The following is an 18,466-nucleotide window of genomic DNA, read 5'->3' as shown; positions in this document are numbered from 1 at the left end:
GGCAGGACGACACGCGCGGGAGAGGCAGGCACATCTGTAAGCAGCAAAAACTGCTGTCCCATTATCGGTGCCGACTCCCGGCAGCAACGTGCAGGAGGTGTGTGTGTGCGCGTGTGCACGGCTGGCCCGACTCACATTGTCCTGTCCAGCCAGGAGAAGCAGCGCGCGGCACTCTTACAAAGACATTGATTTTCCTCCTTTCCTTTCCAGAGCAAGATCAGATGAGCTCCCGGAGTGACACATCCTTAACTTTTCAGTGGGGTTTTCTTTTCCAACTTGTTTGTTTGTAACCTATTATTTTAAAACCCGGTCTCTAATTGCGTCTCTTCTCCACTGCATCGCCCTGGCTCCCACCCCCCTCCCCAAAGCTAGGAGGGCACAGGCTGATTATCTGAGCGAGCAGGCTGCTCACGGGGGCATCCTGGGCTCTGAGAATGCCAGGGGGGTTAGAAGTGGGGGGAGAGGGGGGGAATTAATTGCCAAGAAAACACAAGGCTGTGCTGTGACTTTGATTCCATCAATTACCATTATCTTTCTCCACAGGTCCGCCAAGCATCCCCCGGAACCGGCCCCGTGTTTAACTTTCTTTGGCAGTCCTGATACCCCGTCAGATTTCTGGCGGTGCCACGCCGCCCGCCTGGGCTCCTTCTGGGCCCTTATCAGCCTCTCCCAGTCAGCCTGGCCCGGCACAGCTGTTCCAGGCCCTCAGCCCCTCACTTTATCTGCTTGCACAGACCTCTGCCTGGCAAGCGGTGGGCCCGGCGCCTGCTCCACATTCCCCAGGAAGCCGGCTGGGAACGCAGCCGCCCTGCTCCCAGAATCCTCTGGGAGTTCATTACCAGCCAGGGTACCCCAGCCCGGCAGCCAAGGTGCGGGCCGCGCCGCCCAGCCTCACCGCCGGCATCATTAAAACTCCAACCTTCTGAAGAGAAGAAAGAACAAAACCACAAATTTAGATTAATAAAGCATTTGTTGATTCTACAGCAATTTAGCAGGCCCCTAAGAAACCCACCAGAGACCCACGGAGCTCCAGTAATTTTCTGTTATATTATCTTTCTTGTAAAATACTTCCCCAGACAGAGTTCCCAAAGGGGCTCAAATATCACTGTGACTAACCAAAATCAATGTGCACTCACCTATTGACATTTTTACATAGTTTTTGGATTTAGTATCCAGCCGAAAACACAATCAACTCCTCTGCCAAGGAACCGACAGGCACTTAGCTAGTCAGCTATTAGTGTTACAAAGGAAAAAATGCAGGCACCCAGGGGAGCAGGGCGAGGAGGCACTGACGTCAGGGGGTAATTGGGTGTCTGAGAGAAATTGCCAGCGGCTGGCCGGCTCCCCCGGGGCCGCACAAAGCTGAGCTGTAACTCTAATAAAGGAGAGGAAATTCTAGAAAAGGGGGCTTTGCTACAAAGGAACCCGGGCAGACAAAAATAGCCCTTTGGAAATAAATAAATAAATGTGGCCAAAGCATATAGATCTAAAAAATAAAATAAATCACTGCACAGAGGAGGCTTTCTGGCCTCCCTTCCCTGGACATCTGTCAGGGGCTCACAGACTCCGCCTCCTTCCCTCCCCAACCCTTCCTTTCTGGAACCACATAGATTGTAGGGCTGGAAGGAGGTTTGCCATCTATTTTGGCAAACAGGGTGGGTTTTCTAAAGAACCTAAGTTTGCAACCTCCTCTTTCCCAAAGGCAGTGTCTGTGACGTTGGCTTTGAGGCTTTGAGGCATACAAGAACGCTTCTCTATTGTTCTGTTTTGGGTTTTGTGTTGTTGTTTTTTTTAAGTTTCGGTTTGGGGTTATTTGAGAAAGGGGATGCTGTTATAAAGCCACCCTGATTCAATGAAAATTTTACAGATTCTTGCCACATGGGCCAGGCCTCCCCTGGAAAATGTCTGTGTTCTTGGGAAGCGGGTTTAATTTTCTTCCTGTACAGTTCTCCCACCCACGGCCAGGGCTTCTCAGCCCTGAGGTCAGAGGCTGTGGAAGCATCTAAGCAGACGTCACTGCCTCCCCCAAAACGAGGCCAAAGTCTCTTCGAGGAAGGAGGACAGAAAAAATGGCGGCTCTCACCCTATAGCTTGAGAACCAGGCCCCAGGCAAGGATATGACCTCCCTTGGGACTCTGGAGCCCTCAGAAGACCCGCGGAGGGGGCGGGAGAGGATGATCTGAGGCCCAGAGGCTGCTGGGAAATTCAGGCTTCCCTGGTCAGGCGGGAGAGGGTGGTGGCTTGGGGAAAGAGATGGCAAGAATGGGATTCCCAGGGTCAGATTCTATTTCATCACTTTGAAAGAAAAAGAAAAAATAGGCCCAGGATTTAAAAAAAAAGAAGAAGAAGAAGAAGAAAGGAAGAAAAAAGCAGAACGCACTCCAACCCAAAGCCACTTGGAAATTGGTCTGAACAAAGGTCTTCAGCTAAAAATGTCAAATCAGCGCCACAGGGGTCCTTGCCCTCTAGTCTCCGGGCCCCTGCTGAAGCCCATGGGGCCTGCTGGGAGGAGAAAAGGCCCCTCCTGGGGTCTGCTGAGGCTGAGATCCCACAGCCCCACCCCATAAAGACACCGCAGGAGCCACCAGAGCTTCCTGGCTACGGCTTGGGGCCGCCTGGGATATAGGGGCCCAGTTCCTTTCCTCGCCGCCCACCCAGGGTTGGCACAGAGAAGGAAAATCCAACTAAAGAAAAACAGGGGGGATCCTACAACGGACAGCCCCAGGGAGGAAAGCAGAGCTCAGGAATGCGCCAGCCAGAGCCCTGATACCAAATCACAAACCTTGAATCAGTGATGCAATTGCTTAATTAATCAGCCCGCTCAGGGTGGGTGCAAAGGATCCGTGTGAGTGTCTGACCCAACCAGCTCCTGACGGGCAAACCCCCCTCCTCGGGCCCCTCTGCCAGACCCACGGGACCACAGATGGTTGAGCACCGTCTGGGAGTCTCACCGAGGGGGGAAAAATGTGAGTTCCCCAGTCCCCTGTGTGATCCAGTCACTCTGGCAGAAAGGAGGGAGGAGGGAAGAGGGAGGAGGGAGGTGGGAGGAGAGTGGAGGGTGGAGAGAGGAGGGAGGGTCTTATCAGCAACTTAGAATTTCTTGGCCTTGGCTGTTGCAAGTTAGCACTCTCAATGTTATTTTCTTATCCCAGTCAATGAGACTGTAATAGAAATACAGAGAGCAAGGGACCTCTTTTCAGCAAGCCAGTGAGTGCCAGATTTAGAAGGGAAAAGAGGCAGCTGAAATTAACCCTAAGGCTTAACATGCTGAAGTCTTGTAACTTTTAAAAAACAGTACCAAAGCTGATGGTAGAGACTGGGAACAAGTCATATGCAGAAGCTGGTGTGGGTGTGTGTGGGTGTGGGTATGTGGGTGTGTGGGTGGGTGTGTTGGGGGACAGGAGGGCACCCCTTGTGTGTTTTCAAGGCTTCAGCAACAAAATGCAAAAAAGTAGTAGGCAACCTCAATATTGCCTGTTCTGATGGCCCCAACTGGGAGCGAGGGTTTGAAACCAGTCTGCACGAGGTTGGACTGTCTCCAAGGTTGATTTTCTCATCTTTAATGCACAGAGAGAAGAGGAGGGGAGGGGAGGAGAGGGGGGCAGGCGGGCCAACATCTCAAACCGACCCCAAACGGTTAATGATAATGAGCCGGAGCACGACAGGAGTTTAACAGCTCTGAGGAAGAGGGGAGACCCGGGAGAGGGCATGACGGCAGAGGTGTGTTCAATTACCAAAAAGAAAAATAATTTCTTTTTTAAACAATACCCCCTCGACACTGGGTGTTTAAAGAGAATATATTCCAGCCCCTAAAATATCAAAGTGCGATTTAAAAATAGAAAAGTCATTTCCCCCCTTCCCTGTTGCAGATTTTACTGTAGCGTTCTAGAAGGCAGATTAAATGAAGGAAGCTCAAACACACTCAATTTTGTCCTTTAGCAAATTCTTCTCTTTCACTCTTGCATGAAGAAAAAAAATCTCCCCACAGAGTTTTTCTCTTCTTCCTGGTGTGGATCTGGGCCCCTGCAGTGCCCTGTGTAATTTCCAGTTCCTCAGAATTCAGGTATTAATAAAGACCCCATGGGGACTTCCAACAATATAACCCTACATTTTGAGGCATTATGAAAGGAAACCCCCAGGGGTCTGTGGCTCAAATTTCTGAAATGTAGGCATTGTAAAAGGCACCCCAGGGGATGCCCGCAATAGAAATCTGCTGAATTCAAAGCATTTTGGAAGTCCTGGTGGGAGTCATTACTCCCACTGGAAGCTTTTTACAAAACATGTGTTGCTGACATGTTGACAGATTGCTCAGTGAAGTGTTTAGGTGCATGCACAAGGCGGGCCTTTGGAGACGCTCGGCGCTGCCAGCGAGTCTCCCAACGCTGGAACCGGTACCATCCATATTTCATAACAGGGGAGGCCGTGGCAGCCGGGGACCGGAGGAGTGTTCTCCGAACCAGCAGCCAGCCTCGCACCCCTCCTCCAAGGAGCCACTTCGAGCGGGCCGGCCCCGTCCTCGCCTCTGGAAGCCAGTCTGTGCAGCACAGCTGTGACGGCCCTTGTCTCCCTGCCAAGGGCTTTACTGAAGGAATCTTGAGGCGACCTCACTGATCACTGCTAGGCGTCGGGCCGACCAAACTGAGGAGGCGGCGGGGCGGGGGTGGGGGGCCGGTGGGGACCCACACCTCCGGCCCCCAGCCCTCCAGGAGCGGCTGTGCGCAGTGGCGGCGGGCAAGGGGGTTTGAACTGGGGCGCACTGGTCTTGACAGCGTTAAGCTTGGGAAAGTGATCTGTGACTTTAATAAGGCAGAGGGGCTCACAGGAATTAGCTGCCTAGGTGATGGGGGCCCGGAGATGGATGGAAATGTATTCGTGGCCTGGTGGGCCAAGGGCCAGGCTGGGGCCCTGGGGAGGTCGGCTCACCCACAGCCTTGCGCTCCAGGGCTCCCCTCTGCACAAGAGTTTCTCAGCCACTCCAGGAGTGAGTGCCGAGCCGGCCTGACTGTGCACACATGCACGTATACACATACACACACACATGCCATGGCAGAATAATGCACCATATGCCCGTGTTCATAAAATTTTAAAGGTAAAAGCAGATGTAATTTGATCAGTGTGTACATGTGTTGATAGGAACACACACACCAACACACATGCATGCACATTCCAGAGGCAGGGCCTTTTCCTTGTGCCACGGCTCTGCTTTAGCCTCCAGGACCTCCCCACACGCGCGCCAGGGTGAGCCGTGGCCTGCTTCACCATGCCATGGCCGCTGGAACACACAAAGAAATCTCCTCGAGAAATTTCGTGGCTTTAAAAAAAAAAATTATTCTCTTTGAACCATACTACCTATTACGTTGTCAGCTTGGGAGTTTCCTTTATTGAATTTTCTTAGAGCATGTTAAGGAATAAAAATGATTTCTGCTTGGCACAACGGCATTTAGAATCAGGAGTGTGGAGGGTCATGGGGAGCGGTGACTGTATGTCCAGCCCAGCCCTGTCCCTTTCGGGACTTCACCTCCAAACTGGAAACTGACCCTCCAAGTTGGCTTGTAGTTCCCACAAACACCTTCTCACCCTAGTGGCCCTTCTAGTCTTTTTCCTCTCTTCAAAAGTAAATTGCATTTCAATGGACAAATGGCTTTTACAAGAGAAGGGTGCAAGATTTCATTCTCTCAAGCCCTTTCAGGGACTTTTGGGGACAAAGGCTCCAGAGAGGTGCCTGGCAGGGGAGCCTCGGCACCCAGGTGTCAATCCTGGGGGAAGCCCACGCGGTGGGGGAGTGGGGTGGGGGAGTGGGGGGGGGGGCATTGGGGAGCTGGGATAAGGCTCTGTGACTTATTGCAGTCCTTCCCACCAGCAGTCCTGGTGAGAAATCTTAATGCTTCTGGAGCAGGCTGGCCCCCTGAAGCTGCCTGAACATGGTGGGGGGCGGGGGGCGGCGAGGACACGTTGTTTATCTACCAGCTCCTGTGTGCCCAGCCCTGCATCAGGCAGGACATAATGGATAATCAGGAACCACATGTCGAGTGAAGAAATGGGTGGATAATAAGCACAGACTGCGAATCGACCCCCTAGGTACACTCTCTCGTTGGTTCAGTTCCAAGGCAGGAAGAACAAGGTTTCCCCACAGAGCTGACCTGATCAAAGAGGCTGGACACAGGCCCCAGGGATCAGTTGGGGAGCTGCATTTGTCCTGGCACCTGGCTATGATGTGCCAAGAGGGAGACCACTGGGTAGGGGAGTGGCCTGAAGAGCTAAGGAAGGGGAGAGAAACCTATGGTAGAAACCCTTCCAGGACCTCACCCTTTGGCCATCACATGAGAAAAGAAGTCGCTCAGTAGGGCACGACTCTTTGCAATCCCATTGAGTGTAGCCGACCAGGCTCCTCCATCCATGCCATTTTCCAGGCAAGAGTACTGGAGTGGGTTGCCATTGCCTTCTCCAGGGGATCTTCCCGACCCATGGAAGGAACCCAGGTCTCCTGTACTGCAGGCAGACACTTTACCCTCTGAGCCACCAGGGAAGAAATGCTGTTGGACACCACAACTCCATGTAAAGCTCCCACTAAGCGTGTCAGGCCTGTAATTCGAGATCCCTCCTGGAGTCCCCCACCCACCAACCCGCTAGTCCTGACCCTGGATAACAGGAATCTATGTTTACATCTGAATATGGTAACCAGTTTGCCCCAGTTTGTCTGGGACATTCCCAACCTTAGCACTGAAAATCCTACTTTCCAGGAAGCCCCTCAGTCCCCGGCAAGCCAGGCTGATTGGTCACCCCTGTATACACCACACCCTCTAAAGTGTGGGCTCCATGAGGGTAGACTCTGATACAAAACAGGTGCACAATAAACACTTGCTTAACCCCTGCATGAATGAATCAAGGCTTTTGTTCCTGGGTTCCAATAGGTCTGAGGGAGTATGAAGGTTTGTGCCTCATCACTCATGGCAAAGCTCCAGTCCGAGCCGACCGCTCCTCAGACACACACCAGGCACAAAGACGGCAGCCACCTCGCCTGCATTGGGGGCCTTTAAACATGGCTGCCAGAGCTGGAAGCCAGCTTGCAGGAACCTCCACCCCTGCATGGAGTCCCTCCTGCTCACCAGCAGCCCCTTGACCACCTAGAACTTTCCAGCTCCCTCCTGGCCTGCAAGCCACATATGAGCAGGCACCCATGCTACTCCTGACTACTAGGTAGCCTTCCTATCTACCCTCTCCCATCCCACCTCTCTAGCCTCTTCTCCACCTGCGCCTGTGGACTTGACTTTTAAAAGTCAAACAAGAGCTGATGGGTTGTAGGGTCTCCTTTCTGGGAGAGTTGAGAGGGTATTCAGAGTAAGAAGAAAGTGGCCTCAGATACAGGCTTAGCTCTGGCATTGTCAGGAGAGGAGTGAAAATGCATGAGGGTACATGCATTCCAGGAACACTTTCTATGAGCCCTCCAGTCAAAGTCAGGCCCTGGGCAAACAAAGGTGAAATTTCAAGGTCGGACTTCCCTGGTAGTCCAGTGTCTGGAGGTCCACCTGCCAATGCAGGGAACACGAGTTCAATCCCTGCTCCGGGAAGACTCCACGTGCTGTGGGGCAAGTAGGCCCCTGAGCCACAATTACTGAGCCCCAACTGCTGAAGCCTGAGCACCCCAGAGTCTGCCCCAGAGAAGCCACTGCAGTGAGAAGCCCACTCGCTGCAGCCACACTGCCCACGTGCAGCGGTGAAGACCCAGTGAGGCCATATATAATTAATTCTTTTTTAAGTCAGGTTCCCTTCCCTTCCCAAGAGCAGATGTGGGGATTGCTGGGATGGGTGTGTCCAGCTTAGCCACAGGGGACCAAAACACACCTGAGCACAAGACAATGAAACACCGCCAAGCCGGTTAAAGGGTTCTTCGGGACGATCCTTAGCAGCACGAGTGTTTACAATCTGTAGTGGGGTGGAGGAAGCAGACTGAAAAATCAGGAAGGAGGAAAGCTAGCATGATTGTACTGGATCGCTGAATTACGGGTGAATTTGACTCTCTTCTTTTGGCTTGTCTTTATTTAATAGATGCACTACAACATATCTGTCTCACAAGCATGAAATAAGAAAAATGTATTTTAAAAACAAAGAAGTAAGCCAAGTGCTCCTGGGAGCCCCAGAGGAGCAGCCGGACCATGTCTGCTGAGAGGTCAAGGAAGACTTCCGGGGAGGCGGGATGGATGGGTCTGGCTTTGCCAAGGAGGCACACTGGAGCGTGGTATTTCAGGCAGAGAATGGCCTGGGCGAGGACACCAAGACTTCAAGGACAAAGACAAGGTGGACAGTGGAGAGACAGGCTAGAAAGGAAGGACAGACTCCACCACAAATGGCCACTTGAGTAAAGAGGTGAATTTTGGCCTCATGGGCACTGGAGGCAGGAGTCCCCTGGACCTCTGACCCATCACCACACTCCATCAAACATGAGGCCACCGTTTGCCTTTGAAGATCTGGTTTGCATCAAAAAAGCAGAGCCTTCTAAGAAGGGTGGGGCTGCAGTCTCAAATGAGGTGGAGGCTTCAAGTTCTCACCTCCAAAGCCAGTCACTGTCACAACATCCTGCCAAGCAGACACTGGAACCAGTCCCGGCCCATCCTACAGGCACTGAGCCTCCGGCCCATGTTCTAAAGGGACTCCCCGTGTGGTGAGGGCCTGGGCCCTGTCTCAGCTGCCTCCATGTCCCTAACAGAGCAGGTGTGATCAGTCCCAGGGCCCCACACCCTGGAGGCAGGCTTCCAGCTGCTGGAGGGACAGCTGCCACTGAACCAGGTGTCAGAAGAAAATTAAAACAAATGACCCTGCCACATTTGCTATCATCCATTCATAAAAAATACAAGAGCAGAATGGAAGAAAAATAGGTCAGTTCAAAGAGATTTACAGGGACTTAGAAATCCAAACATCTCCCCCGGAGGTCTTTGGACTCCATCTGGCTTCTGAGAAGGATCTCTGTTCGTTTCCAAGGCAAACCATTCAATGTCACAGTAATCCAAGTCTATGCCCCAACCAGTAACACTGAAGAAGCTGAAGTAGAATGGTACTATGAAGACCTACAAGACCTTCTAGAACTAATACCCCAAAAAGATGTCCTTTTCATTATAGGGGACTGGAATGCAAAAATAGGAAGTCAAGAGACACCTAGAGTAACAGGCAAATTGGGCCTTGGAGTACAGAGGGAAGCAGGGCAAAGGCTAACAGAGTTTTGCTGAGAGAACACACTGGTCATAGCAAACACCCTCTTCCAACAATACTAGAGATGACTCTACAAATGGACATCACCAGATGGTCAACACCGAAATCAGATTGATTATATTCTTTGCAGCCAAAGATGGAGAAGCTCTATACAGTCAACAAAAACAAGACCGGGAGCTGACTGTGGCTCAGATCATGAACTCCTTATTGCCAAATTCAGACTTAACTTGAAGAAAATAGGGAAAACCACTAGACCATTCAGGTATAACCTAAATCAAATCCCTTATGATTATACAGTGGAAGTGAGAAATAGATTCAAGAGATTAGATTTGATGGAGTGCCTGAAGAACTATGGACGAAGGTTTGTGACACTGTACAGGAGGCAGGGATCAAGACCATCCCCAAGAAAAAGAAGTGCAAAAAGGCAAAATGGTTGTCTAAGGAAGCCTTATAAATAGCTGAGAAAAGAAGAGAAGCTAAAGGCAAAGGAGAAAAGGAAAGATACACCCATTTGAATGCAGAGTTCCAAAGAATAGAAAGGAGAGATAAGAAAGCTTTCCTCAGTAAACAATGCAAAGAAATAGAGGAAAACAATAGAATGGGAAAGACTAGAGATCTCGTCAAGAAAATTAAAGATACCAAGGGAACATTTCACGCAAAGATGGGCAAAATAAAGGACAAAAATGGTATGGACCTAACAGAAGCAGAAGATATTAAGAAGAGATGGCAAGAATACACAGAAGAACTATACAAAAAAGATATTCATGACCCAGATAACCATAATGGTGTGATCACTCATCTAGGGCCAGACATCCTGGAATGCAAAGTTAAGTGAGTCTTAGAAAGCATCACTACAAACAAAGCTAGTGGAGGTGATGGCGTTCCAGTTGAGCTACTTCAAATCCTAAAAGATGATGCTGTAAAAGTGCTGCACTCAATATGCCAACAAATTTGGAAAACTCAGCAACGGCCACAGAACTGGAAAAGGTCAGTTTTCATTACAATCCTAAAGAAAGGCAATGCCAAAGAATATTCAGGCTACCACACAATTGTACTCATCTCACACGCTAGATCAGTTTTCATTCCAATCCCAAAGAAAGGCAATGCCAAGGAATGTTCAAACTACCACACAACTGCATTCATCTCACACACTAGCAAAGTAATGCTCAAAATCCTCCAAGCCAGGCTTCAATAATACATGAACTGTCAACTTCCAGATGTTCAAGCTGGATTTAGAAAAGGCAGAGGAATCAGAGATCAAATTGCCAACATCCGTTGGATTATCGAAAAAGAAAAAGAGTTCCAGAAAAACATCTATTTCTACTTTATTGACTACACCAAAGCCTTTGACTGTGTGGATCACAACAAACTGTGGAAAATTCTTCAAGAGATGGGAATACCAGACCACCTGATCTGACTCCTGAGACATCTGTAAGCAGGTCAAGAAGCAACAGTTAAAACCAGACATGGAATAGCAGACTGGTTCCAAATTGGGAAAGGAGTATATCAAGGCTGTATACTGTCACCCTGCTTATTCAACTTATATGCAGAGTACATCATATGAAACGCTGGGCTGGATGAAGCACAAGCTGGACTCAAGATTGCCAGAAGAAATATCAATAACCTCAGATATGCAGATTTTGCCACCCTTATGGCAGAAAGTGAAGAAGAACTAAAGAGCTTCTTGATAAAAGTGAAAGAGGAGAGTGAAAAAGTTGGCTTAAAACTCAACATTCAGAAAACTAAGATCATGGCATCCGGTCCCATCACTTCATGGCAAATAAATGGGGAAACAATGGAAATAGTGAGAGACTTTATTTTGGGGGGCTCCAAAATCACTGCAGATGGTGACTGAAACCATGAAATGAAAAGACACTTGCTCCTTGGAAGAAAAGCTATGACCAACCTAGACAGCATATTAAAAAGCAAAGACATTACTTTGCCAACAAAGGTCCAACTATTCAAAGCTATGATTTTTCTGGTGGTCATGTATGGATGTGAGAGTTGGACTATAAAGAAAGCTGAGTACCAAAGAATTGATGCTTTTGAACTGTGGTGTTGAAGAAGACTCTTGAGAGTCCCTTGGACTGCAAGGAGATCAAACCAGTCCATCCTAAAGGAGATCAGTCCTGGGTGCTCATTGGAAGGACTGATGCTGAAGCTGAAGCTCCAATACTTTGGCCACCTCATGCAAAGACTCTTTGGGAAAGACCCTGACGCTGGGAAAATTTGAAGGCAGGAGGAGAAGGGGACAACAGAAGATGAGATGGTTGGATGGCATCACCAGATCGATGGACATGAGTCTGAGTAAGCTCCAGGAGTTGGTGATGTACACAGAAGCCTGGCATGGTAGAGTCCATGGGGTTGCAAAAAGTCAGACACAATTGAGTGACTGAACTGGCTTCTGAGACCAGGTCTGCCAAACCCAGAAGGGAAGAGGGAGTCCAGCCATGCAGAGAGAGTGAGGTTACAGCCTGGCCACCAAGGAAGCAATGACACCTTCAAACCTCACAGCACAGGTGGCCCCAGGCCACATGACTTCAGGTCCCCAAAGCAAAACTTATCATCAAAACATTAATGACCCACAGATTAATCCAATTTCCCCAGAGCAGCCTCAGTGATCTATTAAAAACAAATATCTGATCATGTCACCCTCCCGGTTCGTCCCTTCCAATGGCTTCTCACAAGTCTTTGGATAAAATCTCCACTCCTTCCCATGCTGTCCAAGGCCCTGTGCAATTGAGCCACAGAAGATCCGAAACTATAAAGTATCAAGAAGTCTTGAAAAACTGATTCATTTGTTTGTGCATCTTTTAATGCTTTTAAAAAATACCCCACATCGAGTTCTTGTAGAAAAAAAAAAATGTTTTTCTCAAGTAGGAGTAGCCCTGCCCTACTGATAACCTAAGAACTTAGATGAAATACAGTTCAGGTCTCTATCAGTACGCCTCCATCAGTACTTTCACAGCACCCCTAGAAGTCCCTGCCATAGCTGTGATTTTTTCGTTTCTGTATGATTCTCGCATTAACATTATCCCCCAGCACACCATCAGCACCACCAAGGGAATAATACCTGCCCTGCTCAGCAGTGTGTCCCTGTCTTAGCAGAGTGCCTAGAACATAGCAGGTACTCAAGAAATAGTTGTTGAAGGAATGAATAGACTAATAATTGCATGAATGAATCAGGGATGACAGTTCACACTATGAACCCAATCGTCAGCCAAAAGGAGGTGTCAGTGAGCTCCTAGGATGAACCGATTCCCCTGTGAATTTAAACAGCTCTTTCAGCAAACATTTACAAGATGCCTACTATGTGCCAAGCCCTGAAGACATAAGGATAAACAAGACAGGCCTTATCTTCCAACAGCTCAACCCAGAAAAAACAAGCACATCAAAAACCCAAATGCTCACTATTTGCAGAAACATGGATGGATCTAGAAATTATCAGACTAAGCGAAGCACGCTAGAGAAAGATAAATATCATATGATCACTTATATGTGGAATCCAGAAAATGAAACAAATGAGTTTATTCAAAAATAGAAACAGACTCACAGACAAAACAAATTTATGGTTACCAAATGGGAAATAGGGGGAGGGGTAAATTAGGAGTTTGGGATTAGCAAATACACACTACTATATATAAAACAGATGGACAACAGGATCGAACCCAGGACTCCTGCAATATAGGTGGATTCTTTATCATCTGAGCCACCAGGGAAGCCCACCATATAGCACAAGGAACTATATCTGATGTCGTGTAACAATTTATAATGGGAAAGAATCTGAAAAATAGTACATATGTATGTATAACTGGGTCACTCTGCTCTACTGAAACTATCACGACTTTGTAAATCAACTGATGTACAATGATGATGTACATCTGATGCTGAAGCTCCAACCCGATGGAAGAGCTGACTCCCTGGAAAAGACTCTGATTCTAGGACAGACTGAGAGCGGGAGGAGAAGGGGGCGACAGAGGATGAGAGGGTTGGATGGCATCACCGGCTCGATGGACATGAATTTGAGCAAACTCCAGGAGATGGTTAAGGACGTGGAAGCCTGACGTGCTACAGTCCTTGGGGTTGCAAAGAGTCGGACACGACTTAATGACTGAACAACAATAAATTGTAACTAACTATACTTCAATGATCAGAGAAGGAAACGGCAACCCACTCCAGTACTCTTGCCTGGAAACTCCCATGAACGGAGGAGCTTGGTGGGAGCTGCAGTCCATGGGGTCGCTAAGGGTCGGACACGACTGAGCAACTTCATTTTCACTTTTCACTTTCATGCATTGGAGAAGGAAATGGCAACCCACTCCAGTGTTCTTGCCTGGAGAATCCCAGGGACGGGGGAGCCTGGGGGGCTGCCGTCTATGGGGTCGCACAGAGTCGGACACGGCTGAAGCAACTTGGCAGCAGCAGCAGCAGCAGCATACTTCAATTATAGAGAACAAATATATGGATACCAAGGGGGAAAGGCAGGGAGTGCGAGGAATTGGGAGACTGGGATTGACACATAAACACTATTGATACTGTATATAAAATAGATAACTAATGAGAACATTACTGTATAGCACAGGGAACTCTACTCAATGCTCTGGGGTGACCTAAATGGGAAGAAGTCCAAAAAGGAGGGGATATAGGTCTATTACAGTCAATTCATATTGCTATACAGTAGAGATTTTTTTAAAATTGCAAAGCAGCTACAGTCCAGTAAAAATTAATTTTAAAAAAATGTAAGCACTCAGCTGCTGTTTCATCCATTCCATCCAGCAGAGTCTCAGAGTGGTGGGGAAAGGCCAAGGAAACAGGCATGAACCTTGGAAGCTGCATCACTTCCAGGTCCTGTTTCCCCATGCTCTCCCACGAGGTCAGCATGCTGCCACCCTCAGCGGCGCCCCCACTGCCCAGTGCAGCGGAGGCACACCACTTGGTTCCCTTTCCTTGAAACAGGGAGGGACGATTAGCACTTGCGTCCAGGTTGTTACCTCCTTCTTACCACACACACTGATCCAAGCTCTTACTCTGTGCCAGGCACGGTGCCAGCCACGGGGGACACAGAGATCAGGCCATGGTCCCTGCCCGCAACAAGGGCCTAGTCCAGCTCAGTGACTCACTGAGGTACAGCACTGCCTGGCCTTCGAGTGCTGCAAGAATCAGAGAGGTTGCTACTGGCATCTAGTGGGCAAGGCCAGGGGAGCTGACTGTCCTGCAAAGCAAGGGCAGTCCCCCAGAATGAAGACTTATCCTACTCTAACTGCCTCCCTGAGGTTGGAAATCCTAGTACAAATCTTGTGGTTTTGCTTTTTATATATGTGATTTTATTTGTTTATTTTTAGCTGTGCCCAGTCTTCGTGGCTGCATGGGTTTCTCTCTAGTTGTGGCGAGTGTGGGTTGTTCTCTAGCTGCAGTGCACAGGCTTCTCATTGGGGTGGCTTCTCTTATTGGGGAGCACAGCCTCCAGGGCAGTCGGGGTCTCAGTAGCTGCGACACCTGGGCTCAACAGTTTTGACTCCTGGCTCTAGGGCACAAGCTCAATAGTTGTGGCGCGTGGGCTTAGCTGCTCCATGGCATGTAGAATCTTCCTAGATCAGGGATGAAACCCATGTCTCCTGCATTGGCAGGCAGGTTGCTTACCACCGGGCCACCAAGGAAGCCCACTAGCACAAATCTACCAGCTATAAACAAAGCAACAAACCCTGCCTTGACTTGTATACAGTTGCTGGAGAGCAGGGTGCCAAAAGTGCAAAGTGAGATAACCGAAGGTCCTGAGGATTGAGATCTGCCACATGTGCACAGCTTTGGTCCCTAGAAAGACCCAGCTCCCATCAAACCTCTCCATCCCTGCTCCCAAGGACCTCTTTGCCTCTAGGGATTGCCTAGTGGCCCTAAAGTTCTTGCTACTCAAAGTATGGTCCCCAGATATCAGCATTTCCATCCCCTGGGTGCTTGTAATGAAGGCAGAACCTTGGCCCCTCCCAGACCTGCTAAATTATAACCTACATTTTGCCAGATCCCAGGTGATCTATATGCACTTAAAAGTTTGAAAAGCACTGCCTGAGGCCATTCCAGGACAACTTTCCAGCACTTTCTGTTCAGAAATCCCCAGGCAGCAGTAAGCAGGGAGGCTCCATCTACCTCTAGCACCTCTAAGCCCTGGACACATGTCTGCTGCAACCCTGGTGGCAGTAGACAGAGCATCTTCCTGGAGAGCAGGCCACGTGTCACAGGACAGGTAGGGGCTCTTTTCTCCCTGCTCAAAGGTAGAAAAACAAGAGTGGGAACCCCCATCACAGCTCAAACACATGTCAGCCTTAAGATGTCCACTTGGGAAAGATTCCCATCTATGCCCCAGGTTAGTCAAAGGGTGTCATGTGTCGGCACAAAGGCATTCTTTTTGTTATTCCTGAGAGGCTTGCCAGCCAGAAAGCACCCTGGAATAAGTGTAAAATGAAGGCCAAAATGGATGTGAGGGTTGGACCATTAAGAAAGCTGAGCACCAAAGAATTGATGCTCTTGAACTGTGGTGTTGGAGAGGACTCTTGAGAGTCCCCTGGACAGCAAGGAGATCCAACCAGTCAATCCCAAAGGAAATCAGTCCTGAATACTCATTGGAAGGACTCATGCTGAAGCTGAAGCTCCAATACTTTGGCCCCCCAATGCAAAGAACGCACTCATTGGAAAAGACCCTGATGCGTGGAACGATTGAAGGCAGGAGGAAAAGGGGGCGACAGAGGATGGGACGGTTGGATGACATCACCGACCTGATGGACATGAGTTTGAGCAAGCTCTGGGAGTTGGTGATGGACAGGGAAGGCTGGCGTGCTGCAGTCCATGGGGTTGCAAAGAGCCAGACACTGAACTGGAATGAATGAATGAATGACTGAACTGGAACTCCCAAGTAGACGCTAAGCTTCTGGGGAGGCAGGACTATGACTCTCTTGTACAGACACCTCAAGCCCCCAGATTGCTGTGGCACAGTACGTGGTACATAGGCAGTACCGGGGTGATGGCTGTGAATGGAATGAGAGAGGATGGGAGGGCATGAGATGGGGTGGGGTGCAACGGAACAGAATAGAATGAAATGGAAGGAAGTGTGGAGCCAGCAACGCCCCCTTCTCTCTACCGACCGTGGAAAAATGCTCCCATAGGGAGACGTATATAAGAAAGTTTACTACAGCAAACAACCTAAATGCCCATCCTAAATTGGAAACAACCATGGTACATCCATGCTATGCAATGCCACATGGCATTTAATAAAGAATAAAGGAGATCTACACACCAGTCTGGAAAACCCTCCAAGGCATAGTACTACGTGAAAACACCCAGCAAGTTGCAGGATGATAGATCCAATATGGTATCATTTATTTTTTAAATCAAAAATCAATACAACATTGTTTCTATGGATACACGTACACTATATGTCACTGAATCTAAGGAACCATAGGTTATAAAATGCACCACTATTTTATGTACCACTGAGAAAGCAAAACAAAAAACACTGTCAATTAAACCATGACAAGCCACGAATGGTAAGATTCTTCTCGATTTCAGAGATGTTAAAGTGTGTCTCAGAATCCCTGAAACATGGTATAATGTAAATCTGCAGTAGACTGTCTGGAAGCATGCAAGTCACAATGGTGACCGCAATTAACCTAGGGGTAGGAGACAGGAAGAAGGAGATCTGGTCTTATCGGTATCTTTGAAATGTTCACAAATAGAATACATTTATGTGTTAATGATATTTAATAATGTCCAATTTTTTTTTGGCGACCCTATGGACTGTAGCCCTTCAGGCTCCTCTGTCCATGAGATTCTCCAGGCAAGAATATTGGAGTGGGTTGCCATTTCCTCTTCCAGGGGATCTTCCCAATCCAGGAATCAAACCCGTGTCTCTGAAGTCTCCTGCCTTAGCAATTGGGTTCTTTACCACTAGCGCCACCTTGGAAACCCTAATAATGTCTACTTTTTTTTTTTTTTTTTTAATAAAAAGTAACAGAAAGCCTGCTCCACCCCTGATGAAGGTGAAGCAATGCTAACAGTACTAGACCAGTGCATGAGTCATCAGAGAAACAGGGACTTTCCAAGTGATAAGTCAGGGCAGGGCTGGGGTGGAAAAGTGACGGCAATGCTGCAAAGCTTTGTGGAGAGAAGGAAGCGCTCATGAGGATGTCCAGTGGGGAAAGTGTCATGGAAAAAGGAAACAACAGGAAGAGGACTGGATCTGGGGACACGAACAATTCATCATCTATTCACACCCTAAGATAAGGACTACTTGGGGGCCTGGGGTTGTCCCCCAGAATGGTTCCTTCATCTTGCCCTGGCTGCTTTTCTGCAAAAGCAGTTTGGAAAGTCATAACGCCATCCTGAATGCATCACTCACAAGGGATCGCCTTGGACTCAAGCTTCTAATTCCGCCTTAATATCCAATTCTGTGTGTCAGGGAGAGCTGAACCTCGGCCTGCAGCAGCCGCGTCACCTTGCCCTGCTCACAAATAAAAATAGCTTTGGTGCTCAGAGCCTAGGTTTCTTTGCCTTATCCTCTGGGGTCCCAGGAGTGGAGCAGCCAGCGGATGGAAACCACGTGCGATATAAATACATAATGAACAAAGAGGCTCCTCTGGAGCATCCTGACCTTCCTGCTTTCCTTGACTTCTCCCCTGCCATTGTCCCCAGTGAAGCCGTAAATGGAATGACTCTGTCAAGGGCGGTGATGGCCACAAGAGTGCCCTCCTTGCCAATTTCTCCAATAGTTAAGAAGCAAATGGCGTCGATCGTAATGATAACCTATTCAATTCTCTATCTATGCAAAGAACAAAGTTTTGGCAGCTCGGGACATGACTGGAACAGCTACACCTGCCGGGAGCCGGGCCTTGGGTCTGACAAATCTGCTCCTCTGTTCCCAGGATCCATGGCATCACAGGGCATCACAATCCTGATGCCCTTTGCAGCACCACGTCCTGCCAAAAGGGAAAACCAGAAGCTGAACCCCCCACGGCAACCAGCCAAGAGCCCAGGCTCCAAGACAAACATGTGGCTGAAAATCCCCAAAGCAACACACAGGACATTTTCCCTTTTTACAAAATGGGGGTACTCTTTGAAATACAGCCATTCAGCAGCATATAAGCCAGCCCCTGGATCAGGAGTGATGCAACGCATGCTAGTCATCAGGCCTCTGAACCACCCTCCCGCTCCTACACCAGCTCTGTGCCCCAGGAGCATGACCAACGGCTTCCTCTGCCTCCTGTTGGGCTCAGGC

General features: G+C 48.9%; 1 protein-coding gene across 1 annotated transcript in view; it reads right to left on the bottom strand.

Annotated features, from left to right (window-relative positions):
• The window catches only part of ZNF423 (zinc finger protein 423), a 342,911-nt gene that overhangs the window by 201,137 nt on the left and 123,308 nt on the right, over positions 1 to 18,466 (bottom strand). The gene's annotated exons all lie outside the window — the stretch shown is intronic.

This window comes from Oryx dammah, unplaced genomic scaffold (assembly GCF_014754425.2).
Source record: "Oryx dammah isolate SB20612 unplaced genomic scaffold, SCBI_Odam_1.1 HiC_scaffold_13, whole genome shotgun sequence".
NCBI lineage: Eukaryota > Metazoa > Chordata > Mammalia > Artiodactyla > Bovidae > Oryx > Oryx dammah.
This window is presented reverse-complemented; position numbering and strand designations above follow the sequence as displayed.